This window comes from Ranitomeya variabilis, chromosome 5 (genome assembly GCF_051348905.1).
Source record: "Ranitomeya variabilis isolate aRanVar5 chromosome 5, aRanVar5.hap1, whole genome shotgun sequence".
In the NCBI taxonomy this organism is placed as follows: Eukaryota; Metazoa; Chordata; class Amphibia; order Anura; family Dendrobatidae; genus Ranitomeya; species Ranitomeya variabilis.
Genome location: NC_135236.1, coordinates 468889930 through 468914092, shown reverse-complemented (window position 1 = coordinate 468914092; position 24163 = coordinate 468889930). Strand labels below are relative to the sequence as shown.

Sequence of the window (24163 nt, the reverse complement as noted above, 5' to 3'; positions counted from 1 at the left end):
CAGCAGCATGTAGATCCTCTGTACTGAGCCTGGCCATTACACATACTATATACCATGTGGTTGTCTTTGACACCATATATAGTTTCAATGGTGTGATCGCTGTAGCTTTTATCACTTCGGTATTTACATTGCTGTTTGATTAAATCACTATTAGCACTTTATGGGGCATTGAATTTCTACTCCACTGTTATAGGTTGTATGTGCCAGGCACTCTTTGTGTCCTGTTTATTGGTTATCCAGTTTTTTCTCATTTTAATGTGTATTTCATGTTCATTTTAATTGTTCTTCAATAAAAATATTTGATAAGGATTATACTCGGTTGTGCTGTGGTTTATCCACCTGTGTTTGTTAATGTTCCTTGAGTTATTTGTCCTTTAACACGTTTCTGGGCATTTGTTGGTTTTTGATATTTTCACCTATGTATGTCAAGCATTATATTGCATTCATTATGCAATCAATCAATCAATCAATCAATCAATCAATCAATCAAATTGTCGTTACTGGTTGCATCAGGTGTGTTAAGATGTAGGCCTGTATTAGGCCTTTGTTACAGTGTTGCATATATACTGTACCATCCATCTTCAAAGTTAGGCCCCCCTGCTGTCAGTACTTGGCGTTTAAATTGAAGTATCCAATGAGTAGTTCTGCCATACATACCACATATGTGACCGCATGAATTCTTTTGTAAAAGCTTGCTTCCCTCTTGTGGACCACTGACTTTTAAATTTGGTGTATATGTATTTAAAAAAAGGAAAAATTGTGTATGTGCTGATCTCGAATACGCTGCCTATCTCCACCTGTGTGAGTATTCTAATGCTTTCTAGCAACCAGGTGCACTGCCTGCATTAGATGGAATCTGTTCACGGAACCCTCACGTGTCACAATTGGCCCTTGGCCATGGTCTGGAACACTACGTGTTACAATGGGCTGGAGCCCTCACGTGTCACAATTGGCCCTTGGCCATGGTCGTTCCACGTGTCACAATGGGCTGGAACCCTCACGTGTCACAATGTGTCCTTGGCCTATAAAAAGCAGCGCGGTGGCAGTCATCTTCAGTCTGCTGCCAGAGCAGCGGCGAACAGCATGGTGGTAGATAGGGAGCAGGGTCTATACCCGGCATCTGGAGAGCTAAGGGAAGACAGCTGCTCGCTTGTTTGTTTTTGGAATTTCCCTCTCGCACACCTCCTCCTGAGGGCACATAGGAACAAAGAGGGGTAGGAGGGTTACAATAGGTGGGGTTATGCAGATTAAAAACGAGGGGCTCACAGCTTGAACAAACAGCAGAACGGCCATTGTGAAGGCGTCCGGTTTGCTAAAATGTCCTCCTCAGGGCAATCTTTTGCTCCATCTCCCTAAAGGGTATCAGTGTTAGGCCTTGGTGCGGCACAAGTGCAAAACGAGTTCTTGTTATTGCTTCTTGGCCTTCTGGCTAAGATGAACGATCAGTGTCAGGCCTCAAGGCGGCACAAGTGTAAAACCATTTTTGGTTATCGCTTCTCGGCCTTTTGGCTATGATCGTCGTCGCCGCCCAAGATCAATTGTAGTATCTGTTCTTATCAGTTTAATATCTGATACGTCTCCTAATTGGGGACCATATATTAAATGGATTTTTAGAACAGGGAGATGAGAAAAGAGCTTGCTCTGCCCACTCACGCATTGACCCGTTATTGCAGCATCTCCGGGAACAGTGCACTCCTTCTCTGATCCGGTTTCCAAAAACAGATTGAATTGAAATCAGCGCAAGTTGTGTTTTAACCCACGATGTGAATTCTTTTCAGGGTCAAAGAAGCACATTTCAGATGCCAAGTGTAGCATTTTGCTCGCTTTCGCTTGACCATTTGCATAATTTTGTGTATGTGCCTTGCCTTGCTTTCACCTATGTATGTCAAGCATTATATTGCATTCAATATGCAATCAATCAATCAATTTGTCGTTACTGGTTGCATTAGGTGTGTTAAGATGTAGGCCTGTATTAGGCCTTTGTTACTGTGTTGCATATATACTGCACCATCCATCTACAAAGTTAGGCCCCCCTGCTGTCAGTACTAGGCGTTTAAATTGAAGTATCCAATGAGTAGTTCTGCCATACATATCACATTTGTGACCGCATGAATTCTTTTGTAAAACCTTGTTTCCCTCTTGTGGACCACTGACTTTTAAATTTGGTGTATATGTATTTAAAAAAGGGAAAAATCGTGTCTGTGCTGATCTCGAATACGCTGCCTGTCATGATTCCCAATGGCAGGGAAACATCAAAACACAAAAATCACGGACGAGCTCTGGGTGATGGAATCTCGAGCTGACCGTGAGCTAAATCTACCACACAACTAATAGTAGCCAGGGAGCATACCTACGACTTCCTAAATGCCACGCGCCAGCCGGAGGACTAACTACGCCTGGTAGAGGAAGGAACAGACCTGGCTTACCTCTAGGGAAATACCCCAAAAGATGATAGCAGCCCCCCACATGTAATAACGGTGAGTTAAGAGGAAAAGACATACACAGTATGAAAGTAGATTTAGCAAAGAGAGGTCCACTTACTAGATAGCAGAAGGATACAAAAGAGGACTTCACGGTCAACTGAAAACCCTTTCAAAAAACCCATCCTGAAATTACTTTAAGACTCCTGTGTCAACTCATGACACAGGAGTGGCAATTTCAGCCCGCAAGAGCTTCCAGCTACAGAGAATAACAAAAACTGCAAACTGGACAAAAGATACAAAACAAAAGGACAAAGTCCACTTAGCTGATCAGCAGACTAGTAGCAGGAACATGCAACCGAAGGCTCTGGTTACAATGATGACCGGCAAGGAAATGACTGGAGAGCAAGGCTAAATAGGAAACTCCCAAACACTGATGGGAGCAGGTGAACTGAGACAGCAAAGCACACACAAGTCACTAGTACCACCAGCAACCACCAGGGGAGCCCAAAAAGCGGATTCACAACAGTACCCCCCCTTAAGGAGGGGTCACCGAACCCTCACGAGAACCGCCAGGGCGATCTGGATGAGCCCTATGAAAGGCACAAACCAAATCCGAGGCATGAACATCAGAGGCAGTCACCCAAGAATTATCTTCCTGACCATAGCCCTTCCATTTAACCAGATATTGAAGTCTCCGTCTGGAAATACGGGAATCCAAGATCTTCTCTACAACGTACTCCAATTCACCCTCCACCAGCACAGGAGCAGGAGGTTCAGTAGAAGGAACCACCGGTACCTCATATCTCCGCAACAACGACCGATGGAATACATTATGGATAGCGAAAGATGCCGGGAGGTCCAAACGAAAGGACACAGGGTTAAGTATCTCCAAAATCCTATAAGGACCGATGAACCGAGGCTTAAACTTAGGAGAAGAAACCCTCATAGGGACAAAACGGGAAGACAACCACACCAAGTCCCCAACACGAAGGCGAGGACCAACACGACGACGGCGGTTAGCAAACTGCTGAGTCCTCTCCTGGGACAACTTCAAATTGTCCACCACTTGTCCCCAAATCTGATACAACCGATCCACCACCGCATCCACTCCAGGACAATCCGAAGATTCCACCTGACCAGATGAAAAATGAGGATGAAACCCTGAATTGCAAAAGAAAGGAGAAACCAAAGTGGCAGAACTAGCCCGATTATTAAGAGCAAATTCTGCCAACGGCAAAAAGGCAACCCAGTCATCCTGATCCGCAGACACAAAACACCTCAAATAAGTCTCCAAAGTTTGATTAGTTCGCTCCGTCTGGCCATTAGTCTGAGGATGGAATGCAGACGAAAAAGACAAATCAATGCCCAACCTGGCACAGAATGCCCGCCAAAATCTAGACACGAACTGGGTTCCCCTGTCAGAAACGATGTTTTCCGGAATACCATGCAAGCGAACCACATTTTGAAAAAATAGAGGAACCAACTCAGATGAGGAAGGCAACTTAGGCAATGGTACCAAATGAACCATTTTAGAAAAACGGTCACACACCACCCAGATGACAGACATCTTCTGAGAAACAGGGAGATCAGAAATAAAGTCCATAGAGATGTGCGTCCAGAACTGTGGTTTATTACAAGCCAAAGGTGTAGAATCAATACCCTTCAGAGGTATAGGGACTTCCAGAGGCTCTAAATCAAACCCACAGCGCCTGGCAAAGGACCAATCCATAAGACTCAGAGCGGCGCCAGAGTCCACATAGGCATCCACGGTAATAACTGATAATGAACAAATCAAGGTTACAGACAGAATAAATTTAGACTGTAAAGTGCCAATTGAAATAGACTTGTCAACCTTCCTTGTACGTTTAGAGCATGCTGATATAACATGAGCAGAATCACCACAATAGAAGCATAACCCATTTTTACGCCTATAATTCTGCCGCTCGCTTCTGGACAGAATTCTGTCACATTGCATTTTCTCTGGCGTCTCTTCAGAAGATACCGCCAAATGGTGCACGGGTTTGCGCTCCCGCAAACGCCGATCAATCTGAATAGCCATTGTCATGGACTCATTCAGACCTGTGGGCGCAGGGAACCCGACCATAACATCTTTAACGGCATCAGAAAGGCCCTCTCTGAAATTTGCCGCTAGGGCGCACTCATTCCACTGAGTAAGCACAGACCATCTACGAAATTTTTGGCAGTATATCTCAGCTTCATCTTGCCCTTGAGATAGGGCTATCAAAGCTTTTTCAGCTTGAATCTCCAAATTAGGTTCCTCATAAAGCAACCCTAAAGCCAGAAAAAACGCATCCACATTGAGCAAGGCAGGATCCCCTGGTGTCAATGAAAATGCCCAATTTTGAGGGTCACCTCGCAGCAAAGAGATTACAATCTTAACCTGCTGGACAGGATCTCCAGAGGAGTGAGGTCTGAGAGAAAGGAACAATTTACAATTATATTTGAAATTCAGGAACCGAGATCTATCTCCGGAAAACACCTCTGGTGTAGGAATTTTAGGTTCAGACATCGGAGTATGTATAACAAAATCTTGTAAATTTTGAACCTTGGTAGCAAGATTATTTAAACCTACAGCCAAACTCTGAGGGTCCATCTTTAAACAGGTGAGATCAGAGCCATTCAAGGATTAGAAGGAGAGAAAGGCAAAGGCTGTAATTAGAGCTGAAATGCAACTGATCCAACTATGGAGCAAGCATAGGGGAAAAAAAAAAAAAAAATTCTACAGACTTCTTTTTTCTCTCCTTTCTTCTGCCAATAACTTTAACATGGGCCGGTCATACTGTCATGATTCCCAATGGCAGGGAAACATCAAAACACAAAAATCACGGACGAGCTCTGGGTGATGGAATCTCGAGCTGACCGTGAGCTAAATCTACCACACAACTAATAGTAGCCAGGGAGCATACCTACGACTTCCTAAATGCCACGCGCCAGCCGGAGGACTAACTACGCCTGGTAGAGGAAGGAACAGACCTGGCTTACCTCTAGGGAAATACCCCAAAAGATGATAGCAGCCCCCCACATGTAATAACGGTGAGTTAAGAGGAAAAGACATACACAGTATGAAAGTAGATTTAGCAAAGAGAGGTCCACTTACTAGATAGCAGAAGGATACAAAAGAGGACTTCACGGTCAACTGAAAACCCTTTCAAAAAACCCATCCTGAAATTACTTTAAGACTCCTGTGTCAACTCATGACACAGGAGTGGCAATTTCAGCCCGCAAGAGCTTCCAGCTACAGAGAATAACAAAAACTGCAAACTGGACAAAAGATACAAAACAAAAGGACAAAGTCCACTTAGCTGATCAGCAGACTAGTAGCAGGAACATGCAACCGAAGGCTCTGGTTACAATGATGACCGGCAAGGAAATGACTGGAGAGCAAGGCTAAATAGGAAACTCCCAAACACTGATGGGAGCAGGTGAACTGAGACAGCAAAGCACACACAAGTCACCAGTACCACCAGCAACCAACAGGGGAGCCCAAAAAGCGGATTCACAACAGCTGCCTATCTCCACCTGTGTGAGTATTCTAATGCTTTCTAGCAACCAGGTGCGCTGCCTGCATTAAATAGAATCTGTTCACGGAACCCTCACGTGTCACAATTGGCCCTTGGCCATGGTCGTTCCACGTGTCACAATGGGCTGGAACCCTCACGTGTCACACTGGGTCCTTGGCCTATAAAAAACATGCCGGTGGCAGTCGCCTTCAGTCTGCTGCTGGAGCAACGGTGAGCAGCATGGTGGTAAATAGGCAGCAGGGTCTATAGCCGGCATCTGGAGAGCTAAGGGAAGACAGCTGCTCGCTTGTTTGTTTTTGGAATTTCCCTCTCGCACACGTCCTCCTGAGGGCACATAGGAACAAAGAGGGGTAGGAGGGTTACAATAGGTGGGGTTATGCAGATTAAAAACGAGGGGCTCACAGCTTGAACAAACAGCAGAACGGCCATTGTGAAGGCGTCCGGTTTGCTAAAATGTCCTCCTCAGGGCAATCTTTTGCTTCATCTCTCTAAAGGGTATCAGTGTTAGGCCTTGGTGCGGCACAAGTGCAAAACGAGTTCTTGTTATAGCTTCTTGGTCTCCTGGCTAGGATGAAGGATCGGTGTCAGGCTTCAAGGCGGCTCAAGTATGAAACCATTTTTGGTTATCGCCTCTCGGTCTTTTGGCTATGATTGTCATCGTCGCCGTCCAAGATCAATTGTAGTATCTGTTCTTATCAGTTTAATATCTGATACGTCTCCTAATTGGGGACCATATATTAAATGGATTTTTAGAATAGGGAGATGAGAAAATAGCTTGCTCTGCCCACTCACGCATTGACCCGTTATTGCAGCATCTCCGGGAACAGTGCACTCCTTCTCTGATCCGGTTTCCAAAAACAGATTGTATTGAAATCAGTGCAAGTTGTGTTTTAACCCACGATGTGAATTCTTTTCAGGGTCAAAGAAGCACATTTCAGATGCCAAGTGTAGCATTTTGCTCGCTTTCGCATGACCATTTGCATCATTTTGTGTGTGTGCCTTGCCTTGCTTTCACCTATGTATGTCAAGCATTATATTGCATTCAATATGCAATCAATCAATCAATCAATCAATCAATCAATTTGTCTTTACTGATTGCATCAGGTGTGTTAAGATGTAGGCCTGTATTAGGCCTTTGTTACAGTGTTGCATATATACTGTACCATCCATCTACAAAGTTAGGCCCCCCTGCTGTCAGTATTAGGCGTTTAAATTGAAGTATCCAATGAGTAGTTCTGCCATACATACCACATTTGTGACCGCATGAATTATTTTGTAAAATCTTGTTTCCCTCTTGTGGACCATTGACTTTTAAATTTGGTGTATATGTATTTAAAAAAAGGAAAAATCGTGTCTGTGCTGATCTCGAATACGCTGCCTATCTCCACCTGTGTGAGTATTCTAATGCTTTCTTGCAACCAGGTGTGCTGCCTGCATTAGATAGAATCTGTTCACTGAACCCTCACGTGTCACAATTGGCCCTTGGCCATGGTGGTTCCACGTGTCACATTGGGCTGGAACCCTCACGTGTCACAATGGGTCCTTGGCCTATAAAAAGCAGCGCGGTGGCAGTCGCCTTCAGTCTGCTGCCGGAGGAGCGGCGAGCAGCATGGTGGTAGATAGGCAGCAGGGTCTATACCCGGCATCTGGAGAGCTAAGGGAAGACAGCTGCTCGCTTGCTTGTTTTTGGAATTTCCCTCTCGCACACCTCCTCCTGAGGGCACATAGGAACAAAGAGGAGTAGGAGGGTTACAATAGGTGGGGTTATGCAGATTAAAAACATGGGGCTCACAGCTTGAACAAACAGCAGAATGGCCATTGTGAAGGCGTCCAGTTTGCTAAAATGTCCTCCTCAGGGCAATCTTTTGCTCCATCTCCCTAAAGGGTATCAGTGTTAGGCCTTGGTGTGGCACAAGTGCAAAACGAGTTCTTGTTATTGCTTCTCGGCCTTCTGGCTGCGATCTTGTGTCGCGGTCAGAGGGTGCGAGTGTTTCCTAGCAGCGTGCTGCTAATTTATTGCTGCGGTATTCGTACCGGCAGAGAAGTTTGAAGATGTTCATTAAGAATACAATTCGTGTGGTCATGGAAGATGGTGCCAAAAACAACGTGGTGTACGTGGTTCGTGACCTGCTGGAGGGAAAGGCTGGAGCTCATCGGACTGATATTTTCAGCGTGAACGAATTTCATAACCAAGGTACTTATGATGTTACCTTTGTGAGTGAGCCTTGCTGTTTAACAGTTTTTGAGTGGCTCAGAAGTCATGATGGTGACCCATGCCTGGAGGGAGTGCGGGTGGAGCCTCTGTTTGGGCTCATGGAAAAAGTTGTGACGGTTACTGTTTATAATCCTTATACTGAAGTAAGTCTGTTGGAGCAGTTCCTGGCTCGGTACTGCGAATATGTTAAGGGTGGAGACAAACAGAGAAATTGCTTGGGCATTTTTAACTGTAAATTTGTGTTTCGTGTGAAACTGAAGAGAGACCCAAGTTGTTTGGGAGGTTTCACCCACCCCCCGGCGAATTTCTCAGTGGCGGGTCATAGGGGCTTTCTGACATATGCAGGGCAGCCTCTATACTGCAGGAAGTGTTTCCAGTTTGGGCACTTGCAGAATATGTGCGATAAAAGTTTGGTTTGCCGTAACTGCAAAAGAGAAGGCCATGTGGCGGCTGAGTGTCCGATGCCACGTGAATGTGACCGTTGTGGTAATACAGGGCACCTGTATAAGGATTGTCCATATGGTGTGCCGAGGAGGCCAACTAGAGAGGAGGAGAGGCGGGAAGAGGAAGAAAAGAAACGTGAGGAGGAGCGGAGGCAGGAGGAGGAAAAAAAGAGAGAGGAGGAGGTTAAGAAGCGAGAGGAGGAGAGGAAGCGGGAGGATGGCGAGGCGTCTGTGCAGCAAAGCTCTGAGGTAATTCCGCCCTCTATGATTGAGAGAAGGCGGGATAAACGGCAGGAGGACAAGGAGGCTGAGAGGAAGAGGGAGAAGCAGGAGGACAAGGAATTCTGGAGAGCTGCAAAGCAGGAAGAGCGTGCTATGATTAATAAAAATAAAAAAAAAAGGAGTCCCCAGTTACCAAAGCAGTCGAGTTGGGTGATTTGATGGATTTTGATACTTCTGGGGCGGAGGAGATGGCTGAGTCTGTGATTCATGGGTCTGACCCAGGAAACATTGGTGCTTTTTCCTCAGAAGAGGAGCCTGGAGGTCGAAAGTGTCCCAGGGAGGGTGGTGGGGAAATTAGTGACTTTGAGGATGTTGAAGGAGTGCCCCGGAGGAAGGCTGGGCAGAAGAAGACGCGTCTGGAGGAGTGTATGGAGGTTAGCGGCTCTGAAAGCTGCACGGCGCAGATGGTGGAGGAGGACAGTAGCGGTGCTGGTTAGCTATGTGCTATTATTTCAGTAGCTAGGTGTTTTTGTATATAGTAGCATTTGCCTTTAAAAAATGTTTTGTTTTTTTTTGTTTTTTTTTGTTTTTTTTGTGTGTGTTTTTTATGTAAGTTGCGTAATGTTATGTTTGTAGGTTGATTTTCTTAGTATTTTTGTTTCTGTGTATGTTATGGGTTTTGTTATTATATCACAAAATGTGAGGGTTTTTAAAAACAGGTTGCGGCGGGCGGCCATCTTGGATTTTTTTGCAACTCAAAATGCAGGAATTTTTTGTTTGCAGGAGTGTGGTATTGTGGATGGTGTGAAGGGGAGTGAATGGCCTCATGGTGCGTCTGTGTGGTCAGGGAGTGCCTGTAATAAAAATGATGGTGTGGGTTTTTTGGTGAAGGGAAATGATGTGAGTTTGTGTGACTATATGGTGATTGAGGTTGGAAGGTGTGTGTTGGCAAATTTTGAGTTTAGAAATGTTCGCTTTTGCGTTATTAATGTGTATGCACCTGTGGAAAAACAGGAGCGTAAAGTTTTATTTGAAAAAATTAAGTTTTTTATTCCAGGAAGAGTGCCTGTTGTGATAGTGGGTGATATGAACTGTGATGTGGGAAGTGTGAATGTGGATGTGTCAGGGAAAGTGTTAATGGATATGGTGAGTGATTTTGTTTTAAAGGTACCTTCACACGAAACGACTTTACAACGAGAACGACAACGATCCGTGACGTTGCAGCGTCCTGGATAGCGATCTCGTTGTGTTTGACACGCAGCAGCGATCTGGATCCTGCTGTGATATCGCTGGTCGGAGCTAGAAGTCCAGAACTTTATTTGGTCGTCAGATCGGCGTGTATCGTCGTGTTTGACAGCAAAAGCAACGATGCCAGCAATGTTAAACATGGAGCTAACGACCTGTGAGAACGATAAGTGCGTCACCGCTACGTCACAGGATCGCTCCTGCGTCGTTCTGGAGCTGCTGTGTTTGACATCTCTACAGCGATGTAAACAGCGACGCTGCAGCGATCAGATCGTTGTCGTTCTCGTTGTAGAGTCGTTTCGTGTGAAGGTACCTTAAGGGATATGCAGCGTGCATGCAAGATAATTCCATTGTTAAATACGTTTTTTTCTGCCAGTGGGAGGGTGGCGTCTAGATTGGACTATTGTTTTGTTTCAAAAAATCTGATTCCTGTTAGTTATGCGCAGGAGAGTGTGGTCTTTTCGGATCATGTGTGTATGAAGTGTGAATTGGATTTGCATGTTAATGAAGTGGCTGGGAAAGGTGTGTGGAAGTTGAATGTGAGTTTGCTGGAAGGAGGGGGGGTGAAGGAGGAGTATGAAAGACATTATGCAGAGTGGTGTGGGTGCAGGAGTGAGTTCAGAAATGTGTGTGAATGGTGGGATTGGGTTAAATGGAAAACCAAGAGTTTTTTTAAAAAACTCGGGTACAAGTGTGCGGCTGCTAAGGCTGGTTTCACACTTGCGTTTTTGTCTGCAGCGTTTTTTGCACAAAAAACGCATGCATTTTTTCCCCCTATACTTAACATTGAAAACGCATGCGTTTTTTTGTACGCGTTTGGTCGCGTTTGCAAACGCATGCGTTTTTTTTCTGCATGCGTTCTTTTTCAAAAATGCAACCTGTAGTATTTTTTTTGCGCGTTTTTTTTGCCGCGAAAAAACGCATGCGTTTTTTCGCGGCAAAAAAATGCATTGCTGTCTATGTAAACGCATGCGTTTTTAAGCACATGCGTTTGTTTGCGTTAAAAACGCATGCGTTTTTATAGAAAAAACCCAGAAAACAGACTGAAAAGCCACCCACCACCATCAAGGTGATAAAGGGATCCAAACCCTAACCCTAACTCTACCCCTAACCTCACCCCTAACCGTTTAATGAACCTTTTTGTGACAGTCATAGTGCCACGTATTTAAGTGCCACGTATCACTTATTTTAGTGCCACGTATTTCAATGCCACATATTTCAGTGCCACGTATCACGTATTTCAGTACCACGTATTCACTGCCACGTATTTCAGTGCCACGTACCACATATTCAGTGCCACGTACCACGTATTCAGTGCCACGTACCACGTATTCAGTGCCACGTATTTCAGTGCCACGTATCACGTATTTCAGTACCACGTATTCAGTGCCACGTATTTCAGTGCCACGTACCACGTATTTCAGTGCCACGTATTTCAGTGCCACGTATCACGTATTTCAGTACCACGTATTCAGTGCCACGTATTTCAGTGCCACGTACCACGTATTTCAGTGCCACGTATTTCAGTGCCACGTATCACGTATTTCAGTACCACGTATTCAGTGCCACGTACCACGTATTCAGTGCCACGTACCACGTATTTCAGTGCCACGTACCACGTATTTCAGTGCCACGTACCACGTATTTCAGTGCCACGTATTTCAGTGCCACGTATTTCAGTGCCACGTATTTCAGTGCCACGTATTTCAGTGCCACGTATTTCAGTTACGTTTAGGGGTTAGGGGTAGGGTTAGGGTGACCAGGACATTCTTCTAATAAAAAGCTACCCCTAACCCTAACTAATTCTACTATTAGTGGATTTTCTAGTTGATTTTTTCATGGGAAAAAAAAAAACGCATGCATCTAAAAAACGCGGCGTTTTGCCGCGATTACATGCGTTTTTTCACCACATGCGTTTTTTCAAAAACGCATGCAGATCAAAACGCAAGTGTGAAACCAGCCTAAGAGAGAAAGGTTTGTTTTTTTAAATGCAAGATTGAGTGTGTTGTATAAGTTGAGAGCAGGAGGGATGGATGTGAGTGAAGATCTGGTGAAAGTGAAAAAAGAGGTGAATGATTTTTTGCTAGAAAGAGGGAGGAGTATTGTGTACAGGGCCAAATTAGAGAATTTGGAGAAGGATGAGAAGTGTTCGCGTTTTTTCTTTAAAAAAGTTTTTGGGAAGAGACAGAGTATGAGTGTTTTGAATGGAATGGATGGAAATGAAGTGAGTGGTGCGGATTTGTGTGAGGAAGTGGCAAAGTTTTATGATGAATTGTATGCTGTGAAATGGAGGGATGAAGGTTTGGAGAGTGAGGTGCTGAGTGTTTTGGAAAATAGTTTGAATAGGATAGAAAGGGAAAGTTTGATGGGTGATGTGACGGGTGAAGAAGTATGGAAGGTGGTGTGCAGTATGGCGTTGAATAAAACACCTGGGGAGGATGGTCTACCGGTGGAATTTTATCGAGCAATGTGGGATGTGATTGGGAAGGATTTTGTGGATGTATGTACGTATATGTGGGCGAATGCAGAGGTGGCAAATGGTATGCGTGCAGGGGTGGTTGTGTTGTTGCCAAAAAAAGGTGATCTGAAAAATCTAAAAAATTGGAGGCCGATTACATTGCTTAATTGCGATTATAAGATTTATGTGAAACTTTTGGCTAACAGGATGCGTGGCGTGGTTGGGAGTGTGGTGGGTGAGGAGCAATGTTGTGCGGTGCCTGGAAGACGAATACATGAGAGTGTATGTATGTTGAGAGATTGTTTGTGGGACTGCATGAATCGTAAGAAGGGGGTGTATGTATTGAGTTTGGATTTTGAGAAGGCGTATGATAGGTTGGCGCATGGTTTTTTGTTTAGTGTGTTGGTGAAGATGGGGTTTCCTTCTGAGTTTGTTGAGAGAGTGAGAAGTTTATATAAGAATATTTATAGTTGTGTGTTGTTGAATGGAAATGTGGGGAGGAGAGTAAATGTATTTTCGGGTGTTCGGCAGGGGTGCCCGTTGTCCCCTATTGTATTTATTTGCGCAATTGAGCCTTTGTTATGTCTGTTAAGAAAAGATAAGGTGATTCGGGGTGTGCAAGTACCGGGGGGTGGGGGGAGAGAGTGGAAGATGAGTGGCTATATGGATGATGTGTGTGTGCTGTGTGATTCAGAGTGTTCGGTACGGCGTGTGAAGTTGTTGGTTTCTATTTTTTGTGGAGCATCTGCTTTTAAAGTGAATTGGGAGAAGAGTGAGTGTAAGAATTTTGGGAGGAGGAGTCTGAGCGATGATGCTGGAGTGAATGTGGTGAGTAGTGTTGAGCGATACTTTCCGATATCGGAAAGTATCGGTATCGGAAAGTATCGGCCGATACCGTCACAGTATCGGAATCCAATCCGATACCGATACCCGATCCCAATGCAAGTCAATGGGACGAAAATATCGGAATTAAAATAAACCCTTTATACACTTGTAGGTTCATTCTACATGAAGGAAAACAACTAAGAATATTGTAGGATGTATTGGGGGACGTGGCGGAGATATTAAAGGGACAGAGGTTTAGCCCAATGTAATAGAATAGCAGGATTTTTTATTTTTTTTTATGAAGTTCGGCGTTAGAAAGAATTTGACTATGTTTTTTTTTTTTTTTTTATGTCAGATATTGATGTTTCACTACTTCCACGCCCTTCACCTTCTTTTTTACTTCTCCCACGCTTTCTTCTTAATTATCCTCATCATCAGCTTCTTTGACATCAACTTCTTCACCTTATTCATCTTCTTCTTCATCTTCTACCTATTATTTTTTGGGTTACATTGTTCATATTCTTTTTATTTTACTATTATCTTCATCATATTCAACTTCTTCATCATATTCTTATTTGTGACAGGCATTCCCGTAGTTGTTATCTATAAAAGTTTGAAGATTACACCTTCCGTTCTGCCTGTCACAAAACAGTTACATTTGTCCGCGTTCAGTTTGGCCTGCAGCATCAGGCTTTATCCAGGGGCACCACGAGGAGGAACGGACTCACCCCCATACACTGCTTAGTCTTCTTCTGCTTATAATTTACATAATATTTTTTGCTCTGATATTTTGTGTTATGCTTAATGTCCTTCTGCTCTTTGTTCTGCAGCCTCTTGTTCTTCTGCTTCTCGGTCTTCCAGGTCGTCGTCGTCTCCAGGGTCGTCGTCTCCGGGGTCGTCGTCATCGGGGTGGTCTTCAGGGTCGTCGTCTCCGGGGTCGTCGTCATCGGGGTGGTCTTCGGGGTCATCGTCTCCAGGGTCGTCGTCATCACGGTGGTTGTCGTCTCTGGTGTCGTCGTCATCTTAGGGGTGGTCTTCTGGGTCATTGTGTTTAGTCTCTTGAACTTGGAAATGTAGCAGAAGGTACAAGAAGGCTGAGAAAATGCCGAGAACCAGCTGATGGAACTGGAACTCGGATGGCTACCCGAAGGTCCAAGAGCCAATGGAACTACCGAGGACCAGCTGACGTTACTGGAACCCGGTTACTAAGCAGGAGGTACCTGTGCTGAAAGCACTACCAAGGACCACCTGACGTTGGTGGAACTCGGATACCCAGAGGGAGGCACCTAAGCCAAAGGCTCTGCCCGGAACCAGCTGACGGTACTGGAACCAGGATGGGGAGCAGAAGGTACAAGAGCAAAAGACACTGCCGAGAACCAGCTGACGGTGCTGGAACCCGGATGGGTAGCCGAAGGTCCAAGAGCCAATGGAACTACCGAGGACCAGCTGACGTTACTGGAACCCGGTTACTAAGCAGGAGGTACCCGTGCCTGAAAGCACTACCAAGGACCACCTGACGTTGGTGGAACTCGGATACCAAAGGGAGGCACCTAAGCCAAAGGCTCTGCCCGGAACCAGCTGACGGTACTGGAACCAGGATGGGGAGCAGAAGGTACAAGAGCAAGTGTCTGCGTGGCTTTTGCAGGACACGATGCCGGCTGCACAGCAGGGGAACAGCTGGCGGTGCTGGACCCCACTGACACATTGGCGAGGTGTTTTTCTCTGTGCAGCTAGCACATCTGGGCCCCAACTGGCGGTGTGTTAGAGCCCAGGGTCAGCAGGAGGAGGAGCAGGAGGAGGAGGAGCAGGGGGAGGGGAGTGTAGGCCGAAGCCTGCACTGGCGGCAGCTTTGGGTCTGTTGTGTCTGCGTGGCTTTTGCAGGACACGTTGCCGGCTACACAGCAGGGGAACAGCTGGCGGTGCTGGACCCCACTGACACATTGGCGAGGTGTTTGGCTCTGTGCAGCCAGCACTTCCGGACAGCAACTAGCGTTGTTGGAGCCCGGGCTCTGCAGGTGGAGCAGAGTGTAGGCCGAAGCCTAATTGAACCGATTTCAAAAGTCACCTTTAACCCCCCCTCAGGGGTTACAAAGTAGAAGAGCCACAGCTTATGCAGCAGCAGTGCTGCGCAAGTCAAAGGTTGCTCTTGTAATTTTTCTCCTTGCACACGCTGAATGGAACACGTATAACATTCAGCCCTTTATACAGTCAAACTGTGTAATGGAGGCGAGAGTTCCCTTTGTAATGAGACGCAGCACAGGTGTCAAGAATCCCACCTTGGTGCTGGGTGCAGCCTCCCGAGCGTTGTTATTTGCTGTACAGGAGTCTGCGCTGTCGTGTTATCCCCTGGCCTAGCGCCGTTAGCGCTGCCCATCTTCTGGCATCATGTAATGTCGGCCGGTGCGGTTCGCGATGCCCATGAATCCCAGCCCCGCAGTGTCTTAACATTGTTAAAACACTGCGGGGCTGGGATTCAGGGCCTGGCGCAGCACATATGTTGGCCTCTCACACTCGGGTCCTTACACCCGCTTCAGACTGTGCGGCGTCATCTGATCCCTTATCGCATGCCACGGCCATGAAGCCGCACAGTCCGAAGAAGGCGGAAGGAGAGGAGGGACAGGCGAACTGATGCACTGATCCTGCCCATCAATCACACCCTCGCAGTCCCAATAAATAAGACACCGAGGGGCGTTGTGTGGGTCAGGGCGGCCGCAGAGGCGCAGGCAGCCAAACAATGATGCCAGAAGACGGGCAGCGCTACCAAGGGGGTTGCAGCGTGTCATTACAAAGGAAAGTCACACCACCGGGACGGTTAAATGGTCACACAGAGGACACATTTCAGACGTGTTTTCAGTTCCACATGTGCGAGGAGAATACGTTTCTGAGCCACCTTGCACACATGCAGCATTACCGCTGTACAAGGTGGCTGGATAACGTAAAAACGCCTGGGGGAGGGGGGACAGGTTCCCTTCAATTTCAGTTCTTGTGTCTGCGTGGCTTTTGCAGGACACGTTGCCGGCTGCACAGCAGGGGAACAGCTAGCGGTGCTGGACCCCACTGACACATTGGCGAGGTGTTTTTCTCTGTGCAGCTAGCACATCTGGGCCCCAACTGGCGGTGTGTTAGAGCCCAGGGTCAGCAGGAGGAGGAGCAGGAGGAGGAGGAGCAGGGGGAGGGGAGTGTAGGCCGAAGCCTGCACTGGCGGCAGCTTTGGGTCTGTTGTGTCTGCGTGGCTTTTGCAGGACACGTTGCCGGCTACACAGCAGGGGAACAGCTGGCGGTGCTGGACCCCACTGACACATTGGCGAGGTGTTTGGCTCTGTGCAGCCAGCACTTCCGGACAGCAACTAGCGTTGTTGGAGCCCGGGCTCTGCAGGTGGAGCAGAGTGTAGGCCGAAGCCTAATTGAACCGATTTCAAAAGTCACCTTTAACCCCCCCTCAGGGGTTACAAAGTAGAAGAGCCACAGCTTATGCAGCAGCAGTGCTGCGCAAGTCAAAGGTTGCTCTTGTAATTTTTCTCCTTGCACACGCTGAATGGAACACGTATAACATTCAGCCCTTTATACAGTCAAACTGTGTAATGGAGGCGAGAGTTCCCTTTGTAATGAGACGCAGCACAGGTGTCAAGAATCCCACCTTGGTGCTGGGTGCAGCCTCCCGAGCGTTGTTATTTGCTGTACAGGAGTCTGCGCTGTCGTGTTATCCCCTGGCCTAGCGCCGTTAGCGCTGCCCATCTTCTGGCATCATGTAATGTCGGCCGGTGCGGTTCGCGATGCCCATGAATCCCAGCCCCGCAGTGTCTTAACATTGTTAAAACACTGCGGGGCTGGGATTCAGGGCCTGGCGCAGCACATATGTTGGCCTCTCACACTTGGGTCCTTACACCCGCTTCAGACTGTGCGGCGTCATCTGATCCCTTATCGCATGCCACGGCCATGAAGCCGCACAGTCCGAAGAAGGCGGAAGGAGAGGAGGGACAGGCGAACTGATGCACTGATCCTGCCCATCAATCACACCCTCGCAGTCCCAATAAATAAGACACCGAGGGGCGTTGTGTGGGTCAGGGCGGCCGCAGAGGCGCAGGCAGCCAAACAATGATGCCAGAAGACGGGCAGCGCTACCAAGGGGGTTGCAGCGTGTCATTACAAAGGAAAGTCACACCACCGGGACGGTTAAATGGTCACACAGAGGACACATTTCAGACGTGTTTTCAGTTCCACATGTGCGAGGAGAATACGTTTCTGAGCCACCTTGCACACATGCAGCATTACCGCTGTACAAGGTGGCTGGATAACGTAAAAACGCCTGGGGGAGGGGGGACAGGTTCCCTTCAATTTCAGTTCTTGTGTCTGCGTGGCTTTTGCAGGACACGTTGCCGGCTGCACAGCAGGGGAACAGCTAGCGGTGCTGGACCCCACTGACACATTGGCGAGGTGTTTTTCTCTGTGCAGCTAGCACATCTGGGCCCCAACTGGCGGTGTGTTAGAGCCCAGGGTCAGCAGGAGGAGGAGCAGGAGGAGGAGGAGCAGGGGGAGGGGAGTGTAGGCCGAAGCCTGCACTGGCGGCAGCTTTGGGTCTGTTGTGTCTGCGTGGCTTTTGCAGGACACGTTGCCGGCTACACAGCAGGGGAACAGCTGGCGGTGCTGGACCCCACTGACACATTGGCGAGGTGTTTGGCTCTGTGCAGCCAGCACTTCCGGACAGCAACTAGCGTTGTTGGAGCCCGGGCTCTGCAGGTGGAGCAGAGTGTAGGCCGAAGCCTAATTGAACCGATTTCAAAAGTCACCTTTAACCCCCCCTCAGGGGTTACAAAGTAGAAGAGCCACAGCTTATGCAGCAGCAGTGCTGCGCAAGTCAAAGGTTGCTCTTGTAATTTTTCTCCTTGCACACGCTGAATGGAACACGTATAACATTCAGCCCTTTATACAGTCAAACTGTGTAATGGAGGCAAGAGTTCCCTTTGTAATGAGATGCAGCACAGGTGTCAAGAATCCCACCTTGGTGCTGGGTGCAGCCTCCCGAGCGTTGTTATTTGCTGTACAGGAGTCTGCGCTGTCGTGTTATCCCCTGGCCTAGCGCCGTTAGCGCTGCCCATCTTCTGGCATCATGTAATGTCGGCCGGTGCGGTTCGCGATGCCCATGAATCCCAGCCCCGCAGTGTCTTAACATTGTTAAAACACTGCGGGGCTGGGATTCAGGGCCTGGCGCAGCACATATGTTGGCCTCTCACACTCGGGTCCTTACACCCGCTTCAGACTGTGCGGCGTCATCTGATCCCTTATCGCATGCCACGGCCATGAAGCCGCACAGTCCGAAGAAGGCGGAAGGAGAGGAGGGACAGGCGAACTGATGCACTGATCCTGCCCATCAATCACACCCTCGCAGTCCCATTAAATAAGACAACGAGGGCTGTTGTGTGGGTCAGGGCGGCCGCAGAGGCGCAGCCAGCCAAACAATGATGCCAGAAGACGGGCAGCGTTACCAAGGAGCTTGTTGCGTGTGTCAATACAAAGTCAAATCACACCTGAGGGACGTTTTAATGGTCACAGAGGACACATTTTAGACGTGTTCACTTCAACATGGGCAAGGAGAATAAGTTTCTGAGCCACCTTGAACACATGCAGCATTACTGCTGTTCAAGGTAGCTGTAAAACATAGAAACACCTGGGGGAGGGGGGACAGGTTCCCTTCAATTTCAGTTCTTGTGTCTGCGTGGCGGTCGCAGGACACGTTGACGGCTACACAGCAGGGGAACAGCTGGCGGTGCTGAACCCCACTGACACATTGGCTGGTGTTTCTCTCTGTGCAGCTACCACATCTGGGCAAAAACTGGCGGTGTTAGAGCCCAGGGTCAGCAGGAGGAGCAGGGGGAGCGGAGTGTAGGCCGAAGCCTGCACTCGAGCAAGTTGAAAGGAAACCTTTAACCCCCCCCCCCCCAGGCGTTTGTAGCTGAAAGAGCCATTGTGTACAGCACTAATGCTGGAAAAGGTAAACTTAGCTCTTTTAATTATGGTCCTTGTACATGCGGAACCTAACATTTATGAAATGTGTCTCCTCACAGCGTTAAACCGTCCGGTAGGTGGAACTTTCCTTTGTCGTGTGACGCAGCACAGCCATCATTTTTACCCCCTTGGCGCCGTGCGCCGCCTCCTCAGCGTTGTTTGAATCTGTCCCGGAGCCTGCGCTGTTAGGTTAGCCCTTGGCCATGCACACATGTTGCGCTGCCCGTCTTCTGACCTCATTTGGTGTCAGGCTGGCTGCGCCTGTGCGGGTGCGCTGGCCGAGATCCCGCCTCGCAGTGTCGTCTAATGTAATCCCACCGCGGGCCTGTGATCCGTGCCCGTGCGCAGTGCATATCCTCTCCTCTCACTCCCCTCCCTACGGCTTTTTCAGACTGTGCGGTGTCACGGCCGTGGCATGCTATTAGGGACCAGCTGACATCGCACAGTCTGAAGAAGCCGTAGGGAGGGGAGTGAGAGGAGAGGATATGCACTGCGCACGGGCACGGATCACAGGCCCGCGGTGGGATTACATTAGACGACACTGCGAGGCGGGATCTCGGCCAGCGCACCCGCACAGGCGCAGCCAGCCTGACACCAAATGAGGTCAGAAGACGGGCAGCGCAACATGTGTGCATGGCCAAGGGCTAACCTAACAGCGCAGGCTCCGGGACAGATTCAAACAACGCTGAGGAGGGGGCGCACGGCGCCAAGGGGGTAAAAATGATGGCTGTGCTGCGTCACACGACAAAGGAAAGTTCCACCTACCGGACGGTTTAACGCTGTGTGGGGACACATTTCATAAGTGTTTGGTTCAGCATGTGCAAGGAGCATCACGAAAAGAGGCACTTTTTCCCTTTGCATCATTACTGCTGCACAAGGTGGCTCCTTCAGTAACAAACGCCTGGGGGGGGGGGGGGTCAGGTTCCCTTACATTTAACTTGTTGTGCCTGCGTGGCGGTCGCAGTACACGTTGCCGTATACACAGCAGGGGAACAGCTGGCGGTGCTGAACCCCACTAACACATTGGCGAGGTGTTTGGCTCTGTGCGTACAGCACTTCTGGACGGCAACTAGCGGTGTTGGAGCCCAGGGACAGGTGGAGGAGGAGGAGGTTGGAGGAGGTCGGAGGGGGTAGGAGGGATTGCCACACACACAGCAGGGGAACAGCTGACGTTACTGAACCCCAATAACAGAGGAGGGTCTGTTGACTGTGCGTACAGCACTTCTGGACGGCAACTGGCGGTGTTGGAGCCCAGGGACAGGTGGAGGAGGAGGAGGTTGGAGGAGGTAGGAGGGATTGCCACACACACAGCAGGGGAACAGCTGACGTTACTGAACCCCAATAACAGAGGAGGGACTGTTGACTGTGCGTACAGCACTTCTGGACGGCAACTGGCGGTGTTGGAGCCCAGGGACAGGTGGAGGAGGAGGAGGTTGGAGGAGGTAGGAGGGATTGCCACACACACAGCAGGGGAACAGCTGACGTTACTGAACCCCAATAACAGAGGAGGGACTGTTGACTGTGCGTACAGCACTTCTGGACGGCAACTGGCGGTGTTGGAGCCCAGGGACAGGTGGAGGAGGAGGAGGTTGGAGGGGTAGGAGGGATTGCCACACACACAGCAGGGGAACAGCTGACGTTACTGAACCCCAATAACAGAGGAGGGACTGTTGACTGTGCGTACAGCACTTCTGGACGGCAACTGGCGGTGTTGGAGCCCAGGGACAGGTGGAGGAGGAGGAGGTTGGAGGAGGTTGGAGGAGGTAGGAGGGATTGCCACACACACAGCAGGGGAACAGCTGACGTTACTGAACCCCAATAACAGAGGAGGGACTGTTGACTGTGCGTACAGCACTTCTGGACGGCAACTGGCGGTGTTGGAGCCCAGGGACAGGTGGAGGAGGAGGAGGTTGGAGGAGGTTGGAGGAGGTAGGAGGGATTGCCACACACACAGCAGGGGAACAGCTGACGTTACTGAACCCCAATAACAGAGGAGGGACTGTTGACTGTGCGTACAGCACTTCTGGACGGCAACTGGCGGTGTTGGAGCCCAGGGACAGGTGGAGGAGGAGGAGGTTGGAGGAGGTTGGAGGAGGTAGGAGGGATTGCCACACACACAGCAGGGGAACAGCTGACGTTACTGAACCCCAATAACAGAGGAGGGACTGTTGACTGTGCGTACAGCACTTCTGGACGGCAACTGGCGGTGTTGGAGCCCAGGGACAGGTGGAGGAGGAGGAGGTTGGAGGAGGTAGGAGGGATTGCCACACACACAGCAGGGGAACAGCTGACGTTACTGAACCCCAATAACAGAGGAGCGACTGTTGACTGTGCGTACAGCACTTCTGGACGGCAACTAGCGGTGTTGGAGCCCAGGGGCAGGTGGAAAAGCAGAGGAACACAATGTAGGCCGAAGCCTGAGAAAGTCGAAAGGGAACCTTTAACCCCCCCCCCAAGGCGTTTGTAGCTGAAAGAGCCAGCTTGTGCAGCACAAAAGATGCAAAAGGAAAAGGTGGCTCTTTTCATCATGCTCCTTGCAAACACAGAACTAAACACTTATAAAATGTGTCCCCTGAAGCCGTGAAACCGTCCCGGAGGTGGGACGTAATATGACGCAGCACAGCCATCATTACTACCCCCCCGCCGCCGTGCCCCGGCTCCTCAGCGTTGTTTGATTCCGTCCCGGAGCCTGCGCTGTTATGTTATCCCGTGGCCAGGCACACTTAGCGCTGCCCATCTTCTGACATCATTTGGTGTCAGGCTGGCTGCGCCTGTGCGGCCGCGCTGGCCGAGAGCCCGCCTCGCAGTGTCTTCTGATGTAATCCCACTGGGGGCCTGGGATCCATGGCCATGCGCAGTGCATATCCTCGCCTCTCACTCCCCTCCCTACGGCTTCTTTTCCAGACTGTGCGGTGTCACGGCCGTGGCATGCTATTAGGGACCAGCTGACACCGAACAGTCTGAAGAAGCCATAGGGAGATGAGTGAGAGGTGGAGGTTCAGATATGCACTGCGCATGTCCATAGATCCCAGGCCCCCAGTGGGATTAAATCAGAAGACACTGCGAGGCGGGCTCTCGGCCAGCGTGGCCGCACAGGCGCAGCCAGCCTGACACCAAATGATGCCAGAAGACGGGCAGCGCTAAGTGTGCCTGGCCACGGGATAACATAACAGCGCAGGCTCCGGGACGGAATCAAACAACGCTGAGGAGCCGGGGCGCGGCGCCGGGGGGGTAGGAATGACGGCTGTGCTGCGTCATATTACGAAGGAAAGTCCCACCTCCGGGACGGTTTTACGGTATCAGTGGACACATTTTATAAGTGTTAAGTTTTGCGTGTGCAAGGAGCAAAACCAAAATAGCTACCTTTTTCCTTGTGCAGCATTACTGCTGCACAAGGTGGCTCTTTCAGTAACAAACGCCTTGGGGGGGGGGGGGGACAGATTCCCTTACATTTCAGTTGTTGTGTCAGCGTGGCGGTCGCATGACACATTGCCGGCTACACAGCTGGGGATCAGCTGACGTTACTGAAACCCAATAACACTGGGTCGTATGTTTTGACTGTGCAGACGGCACGTCTGAGCCTCAACTGGCGGTGTTGGAGCCCAGGAATTTAAGTTCAGGTGGTAGAAAGATGAACACAACAGGAGACCTGGATAACGTATACAGTGACCTAATTATTTAATCAGGAGGAGTGGCAAATTCCTGCGAGATCCAGGCCTTGTTCATTTTCAGGAAAGTAAGCCGGTCAACGTTATCGGAGGATAGTCGCATGCGACGGTCAGTTAGTACACCACCTGCAGCACTAAAGACACGTTCCGATAATACACTGGCCGCAGGGCAAGACAGCACCTCCAATGCATACTGGCTTAGCTCTGGCCATGTATCCAGCTTTGAGACCCAAAACTTGAAAGGGGAAGAGCCGTCTGGGAGTACAGCAAGAGGGCAAGACATGTAGTCTGTCACCATCTGACGGAACCGTTGCCTCCTGCTGACTGGAGCCGTCTGTGATGGTGTAGACTTTTGTGGCGGGCACAGAAAACTGTGCCACAGTTCGGCCATACTGGTCTTGCCTTGGGCAGAGGCACTGCTTCTGCTCCCTCTTTGTGCAGAGCCTCCACCACTGCCTGGACGCACTGAGCTGCTTTGGAATGCACTAGCAGCACTTCTCTCAGTTGGAATGGAGAAGATGATGGAACTGACCAGTGTGTCTTGGTACTCCCGCATTTTTCGCTCCCGGTTCAACGGTGTGATGAGGCTTTCTACGTTGTCCCGGTAGCGAGGATCGAGGAGGGTGAACACCCAATAATCAGACATGTTGAGAATGTGGTCGATGCGGCGGTCGTTTCTCAGGCACTGCAGCATGTAATCCACCATGTGCTGCAGACTGCCAACTGCCCAAGAAACGCTGTCCCCAGCTGGAGGCGTGATCTCTGCCCGCTCGTCATCACCCCACCCTCGCTGTACACACTGAGTACTGGACAATTCGGGAACTCCCTCCTCTGGACGGATGTCTTCCTCCTCCATTGACTCCTCCTCATCCTCCTCACAAACTGTCCCCTGCCTACGCGTTTGTGAGGAACCACGTGGCGCTGACTGTCCACAAGATGATGGAAGTGGTGAATCCTCATCCTCCACCTCTTCCACAACATCATCCCTTAGCGCTTGCAGTGATTTTTCAAGCAGGCAGATAAGGGGGACAGTCATGCTGACTAGTGCATCATCTGCACTCGCCATCCGCGTGGAATAATCAAAGGGACGCAAAACCTGGCAGACATCCTTCATAGTGG

General features: G+C 49.2%; 2 pseudogenes; both read left to right on the top strand.

Moving 5' to 3' along the window:
* The first annotated feature begins 1489 nt into the window (after positions 1-1489).
* On the top strand, positions 1490-1698 carry LOC143777725 (U2 spliceosomal RNA; annotated as a pseudogene).
* Positions 1699-6590: 4892 nt separating this feature from the next.
* On the top strand, positions 6591-6802 carry LOC143777235 (U2 spliceosomal RNA; annotated as a pseudogene).
* The last annotated feature ends 17361 nt before the right edge of the window (positions 6803-24163 follow it).